Source organism: Telopea speciosissima, chromosome 1 (genome assembly GCF_018873765.1).
Source record: "Telopea speciosissima isolate NSW1024214 ecotype Mountain lineage chromosome 1, Tspe_v1, whole genome shotgun sequence".
NCBI lineage: Eukaryota > Viridiplantae > Streptophyta > Magnoliopsida > Proteales > Proteaceae > Telopea > Telopea speciosissima.
In genome coordinates, this window is record NC_057916.1 from 80,513,388 (window position 1) to 80,519,994 (window position 6,607).

The following is a 6,607-nucleotide window of genomic DNA, read 5'->3' on the forward strand; positions in this document are numbered from 1 at the left end:
CTAAGTTTGTTGAAGGCATTTAATGGGGGTTGGTTCAGTCAAACTCGTACCAGCCCGAAAAATGGTTATCGTATGAGAACCTAAGCTGCTGCAGTCATTTTTTTTTTTTGGTTGTTGAAAATAAATTTAATGGTGGGTCTCAATTGTTATAAAGCGAAAAGAAAAGAGAGTTGAAATATGGGGCAATCCAAGAAGTGTCTATCCTCATTAATTGCTTCTACTTCCACCTATTGTCGCTCTATTGTAAGAACCTTTTTTTTTTTGTTTTGGGTAAATATTCTAAGGACTTTGAGGGCTTTTAATGGGAGGTTAGCTCAGTCATACTCAAGGACTTTTATCCGCTGTTGTAACTGAAGCACTGTTGTACGTATTGTGCGGTGCAGCAATGATCATGTGTGCACAGTGGAACAGTAGTTTACTATGCACACATGGTTGTTGCTGCACCGCACGATGCTCACAACATCGCTCCAGTTACAGCAGCAGATAAAAATTCATTTGTACCAGTCCGAAAAATGGTTATCCTATGAGAACCTAAGCTGCAATCATTTTTTTTTTTGTCGAAAATAAATTTATCACACAATGCTAGATGATATAAGAATTGGAGAGGATTTCTATCCATCAATGAACTGCTTGTCCTAATTAAGGGAAATTATCAGCGCCACCTCCTAACGTTTGTCTATATTTTAAAGCTCACCCACTAGCTACCATAATATCAACCTTTACCCATTTTTTAACAGTGTTAACCTTGAAAAATCTTTTGACCACAATACCCTTTACACTAAAACATAAAAAAAAACCTAACTTAAAACCCACCAATTCACAAACACACCCAAGCCAAAGTCACCACCGATGACCCCATTGGTCCCTCACTCGGTCCTTCCTCCCATCCATATCAATGGGACAGAATCAGATGCACTTCGGTTTAATCGATATTTTCTAGGGGATTTACAGGGGCGGCGAGGAGAGGGATGGATGTGGGGATCTGGCCATGATCCACACGATCATAAGTCTCCATGTGTCGCTCTTTGCACCTAGCATTGCGTGATATACTAATTGGAGAGGATTTTTATCCGTTCGTTGATTACACCATATTTCAAACTCTCTTTCGTTTTCGCTTTCTAACAGTTGAGTCCACAATTAAATGCCTTCCAAGGCTGTTGGGAATTTAAGGCAAACCAACAAAGACCTTCACAAATGAAAAAACTTAAGCTTAAGCTTTAAACCATACTCTCATCTAAACCAAAACCGTACAATTTGTAGGGGTCCCACCTGGAAGGTGAGAAAAATAGTTGTACATAGGATATAAATAAGAAATGTGGGGGGAGTTACTTGGGCACTTTCTCCTTAACAACTAGTTTTTAAGGATAAGTTCTACCCAAGTCCTTAACAAATAAGAGCCAAGGTTGTAGTAGAGAGAGTGTGATTGCCTGATGTGATCTTGGATGCTCTCGTGTAAAGGGAAATGAAGATGGTCTTATTTTTCTTTTTTTCTTTTTCCAGCACCTGTCCGTGTGGCGCTTAATAGCCAATGGTCATGTCCACTTTGGCTAACCCTCCTTGCCTCGTAAACGACACTCTTCTCAAGATCGATGAGCGTAGAATAGGCTGCGTGGATCTTCATGAATTCATTGGCAGTGAGATGAATTTGTCGATGTATAGAAGTTGAGGAACAACAATGACATTTGAAACATCGATTTGGGGATTTCATATGATCCCGTAAAATGGGTGGATTATTGCTGGATCCGGTAAGGAAAATGGGTTTGGCTCACTTATCTAGTGCAAAACAGTTGACAAACACACGATCATAAGTCTCCAAAGTGTAGCTCTCTGCACCTAACACTGGACAGCACTACGTGATATAAGAATTAGAGAGGATTTTTATCCATCAATGAACTGCTGTCCTAATTAATTGCCTCTACGCGCTTTCAACTATAAATCTGTCCTCTCACTCTCACACTCACTCGTTAGACTACCCATTTCCATCTCACGTTTCATTAACCTTCCTCACCCCTTTCCGACAACGAAATTCAAAGACGATAGGCCGGTGGGGACGACAAGTTGAGTCTTGGTGGTGGTGCGGGGTCCTCTTCTTCTGATCACAATGGAGACATCAACTGTTATACTACTCTTGGTTGCCATCGTCGCACATTTACTGTGCTTTACCTTTATCTCGCGTTCGCTGAGGGGCCCACGGGTGTGGCCTTTACTAGGTAGTCTCCCGGGGATGATCCAGAAGTACGACCGCTTGCACGATTGGATAGCCGAGAATCTCTGCGCCTGTGGTGGCAGTGCGACCACCGTGGCACTCTCCAAAGGTGTATCTGCCCTATTCCTTTCCTTGTGCGAAAACAAGGCTTGGTGATCGTCACGTGCGATCCCAAGAATCTGGAGCATATATTAAAGACCTGCTTTGACAATTACCCAAAGGGCCCCACCTGGCAAGCCGCGTTCCACGATCTACTTGGCGAAGGCATCTTCAACTCCGATGGTAATGTTGGAATTGTGTGTCGTTCAAATTCGAATTATTAAATTATTGAATTTAATTTTTTATATTTTATTATTTTATTTAGATTTATAAGAATGTTTTATAGATTTTTACCTAAAAATTATATGAATTAGGAATGAGACTGGACATTCCGTTTATATGGTTTTCATATCGCATGTCACGAGAAATGGTGATTTCGGTACATGGATGTGGATACACGTCGAGAACGTGTATAGATGAGAATATGGTACGTATATCTTATGTATTGCTACTGGTTGTGTGTGTGATATACTTACCCGTCACTCGATGCCCCTTTGACCTGAGAATATTCCATTTGTTGCAGTGTGGCATTACGAATTTTGGTAAGCCAATGGTTGACGTCCAATCGGACTATAAACCGGTACACTGGATTCGTGATCCTGCATTGTAAGCAAAGGGTTTATCAACATGGAATCCACTGTCCGTTTACGGAAAATATCTAGAAGAGAGAAAGTCGGTGATTTGTCGGACAGAAATCTGAATCCAGTATTTATTCGAAATGTTTTATAAATTTATTTTTAATATAAAATTAATATATAATATATATTGAATTTTATTTCGAAGTTTTATGACCGTCCAATCGCAATCACATATTCTCTCGATCAACATACATGATGAATTGGGGATAAGTAACATTAAAGTACATCCCCTATAATTCATTATGGGATATTAGGAAAGTAAAAAGGCTTATGTGCAATAAAAGAGTTTATTGGACACATGGCATTATATGAGAGAATAAATTATTTATGGTTAAATATCTTTTTATATTATGGCAAGAGATATTATGAGAATATCTCATGGACCATAATGTAGAAAGATTGTATCCTTTTTGAGATTCTATGTCTTCACTTTAGTAGCAAATTGGAATTGCAAAAATTAGAAGATTCACAAAACACTGAATTGGAAGATTGAGCCAAGGCCAAGATGGAAGGAGATTACTTGAGACCCAAGGATCTCCAAAACTATAAAAGAGGGAGAGGGAGGAGCCTCCCACGATTTTTGGCAGTGCTCTCTCCCCCTCCCACGATTTCTCTCTCTCTCCTCTCTCTTGTAGTGGTGCGTGTGAGACTTGAGTTGGAGAACTCAAGAGGCTTTGGTGATTTTTGTGTTCTTCTAAAAGGTTGCAAGGATTTATCAAGCTTCAAAGTGTTGAACAACTTTTCACTCTCCAAGTTTGCACAAGTTGGAAGACCTATTATCTATAGGAGGAGTTTCATTTGGACTCTAAGGTAACCATGAATGTTATTTTGAAATTGTTTATTCCTTACTCTTGATCATGAACTACAAGTATTGACCCGATCCAAATTCCGTTGCGCATCGGGTTTATTCCCAACAAGTAACACGTGGCTATTTCAGAGGAAGACCGCCGCGCTGGAGTTCACCCCCCGAAGACTGCGACAAATCATGGTTCGGTGGGTGAACCGAGCCATCAGGCTGCGGTTCTGCCCAATCATTAAAACGGCCCAAGTGGAATCCAAGGCCGTGGATCTTCATGACCTCCTCCTTGGATTAACCTTCGATAACATATGTGGACTAGCTTTCGGTAAGGACCCTTAGACCCTGTCCCCCGGTCTACCAGAGAACCGGTTCGCATCAGCATTTGACCGAGCCATCGAGGCCACCCTGCAGCGGTTCTTCTTCCCCAAGGTCATATGGAAGTTGAAAAAATGGCTTCGGCTGGAGCAGGAGGTTACCCTAAGCCAGAGCATCCGCCACCTGGACAAGTACCTATCCAATGTCATCAAGACACGTAAGCAGGAGCTGGAGCTGGTGCTGCAGCAAAATCTTGGGGCAGGAGAAGAGGGGAACCCACACGACGACATGCTGTCCAGGTTCATGGATAAGCACTCGGACTTCTCCCTCAACCACGTGGTACTCAACTTCATCCTAGCTGGACGAGACACGTCATCAGTGGCGTTGAGCTGGTTCTTCTGGTTGTTGACGCTGAATCCAAAAGTGGGAGAGAAGATCTTGCGTGAGATGTGCACGGTTCTGATGGAGACACGTGGTGATGACACGTCAAAGTGGTTGGAGGAGCCGTTTGTGTTCGACGAGGTGGACCGGCTGGTCTACCTGAAAGCAGCGTTGTCGGAAACCCTCTGGTAGTACCCGTCGGTGCCCCTAGACTCGAAGCACGCGGTTACAGATGATGTGTTACCAGACGGCACATTCGTACAGGCGGGTTCGAAGATAGTTTACTGGATATACTCAGTGGGGAGGATGGAGTGGACGTGGGGGGAAGACTGCATGGAATTCCGACCGGAGAGGTGGTTGTCACCGGACGAGAAGCGTTACGAAGCGAAGGATGAGTTCAAGTTCGTGGCGTTCAATGCAGGGCCCAGGATCTGTTTAGGGAAGGACTTGGCTTATATGCAAATGAAGTCCATTGCCGCCGCGGTGTTGCTCAGGCACCGGCTGACGTTAGCACCAGGGCACCGTGTGGAGCAGAAGATGTCGTTGACACTGTTCATGAAAAATGGGTTGATGGTAAATGTGCATCATAGGGGTCTCATGGCCATTGCCGCTGCAATTTGCAAGGAGAGGGAAGGAGCAGCCGCCGGTTCATGAAAGAATGGAGGTTGATGCATGGTTAGTGCATGGTTCATGCATCATGGATGCGAAGTGGTGTAAGACGTGGGTTATTTATCGAGTCCTTATCTTTCCAGGTGAATGGTAGTTAGGAGTCATAATCACATGTGGAAGTTAGTTACTATTAATTAATTTATGTTGTTAGTAGTGTCATAGTATGTACTATGTAGGAGAGTGTAGTCGTTATTTTATGTATGTGGGACAGTTAATGAGAGTGTAGGAAGGGAAAATTATCACCTCAATTTGCCTCTCCATGAATTTCTTCAATTCCCTCTAATAAATGGAGGTGGATCTATTCGAAAAATGTGTTGTGGCAAAGGGTAGGGTGGTCATTTCCACCCCTATTAGATGAAATTGAGGAAATTGAGGGACAGATAAATTGAGGAGATAAAGATCCGGAATAGCTCGGTAACCAACAAAGGGACGTGCTAATCTGAAAAAAGATATATATTAGTATAACTATCACAACAATTGATGTTTAAACTATTACTATTTTATATGTTGGAGGGTAGCCTTGATAATGAATTGGGTCTCACTCATCGCTTCATGAGAGAGGAGAGACATTAAAGCTAAAACACAGGGAAAGGAGTGCAGGTGGAAGAGACAAAGTAGAGAGGGTGGAGATGAGACTGGAGAGCTATCAAAAAACCATTTTTAAGTTCAAATTTTCTTTTCTTTTTCGGATTTTTAAAGACATTCAATATCTAGATGCTCTGTTTCATGTATAATGTAGGGCATACATTTGGAACAGTTGTGTGTTATCATTGTTGGCAACATTGTGTTGATTGAGGTATTTCCATGTTTGTTGGTGTTTAATTTGGAAATGTATTGATAGTGTTTGAGATTGTTTGGATGCCCAAGGGCATTATTGTAATTTTTTGCATGCATGTACTAATGTGGTACAGTATGAACCTGATGTGTTGAATATGTGTTTGATAAGTTGGAGAGGTGTTAGCAGAAATCATGCAGGTTGATTTGAGCCTATTTTATATGTCAGGGGACATTCTGGTAATTTTTCACAATGCTTGATATGTTTTGATAGGGTCGAATATGTTTCTGATAGTCATTGATATGTTTAGCATGTACGTGCACAATCAGTTTCATATTGGTACATTATGATTTTGGCAGTGTTTCATAGCACAAGGGCATATTCATAATTTTACACAGGCCATGATATGTTTGGTGATGGCAAGAGAATATTATTGGCCAAGATCAAAGGGAGGAGATTTTGGCATTAAACCCAAAATCAAGGATTGGATGGAGCGGATTGAAGGTTAACTAAAATAATATTTCCAAATGTTTCCACACACATGAGTATTAGGTAAATAAATTTTGTTTGTTTTAATAAGCTGTATGGGTACACGCTGTATCAGTGCATTAAATTGTGATCTTAGAGATAGTATTGGTCTAGATTGTTATTTAAAACATTAGATTGTGTAGAGAGAAGCCACTTTTTTTATGTGAAGATGGTTGAACAAGGATAGTAAGAAGAAT

At 41.4% G+C, this 6,607-nt stretch overlaps 1 pseudogene; it reads left to right on the top strand.

Moving 5' to 3' along the window:
• The first annotated feature begins 2,101 nt into the window (after positions 1-2,101).
• LOC122655415 lies at positions 2,102-5,092 on the top strand (annotated as a pseudogene).
• The last annotated feature ends 1,515 nt before the right edge of the window (positions 5,093-6,607 follow it).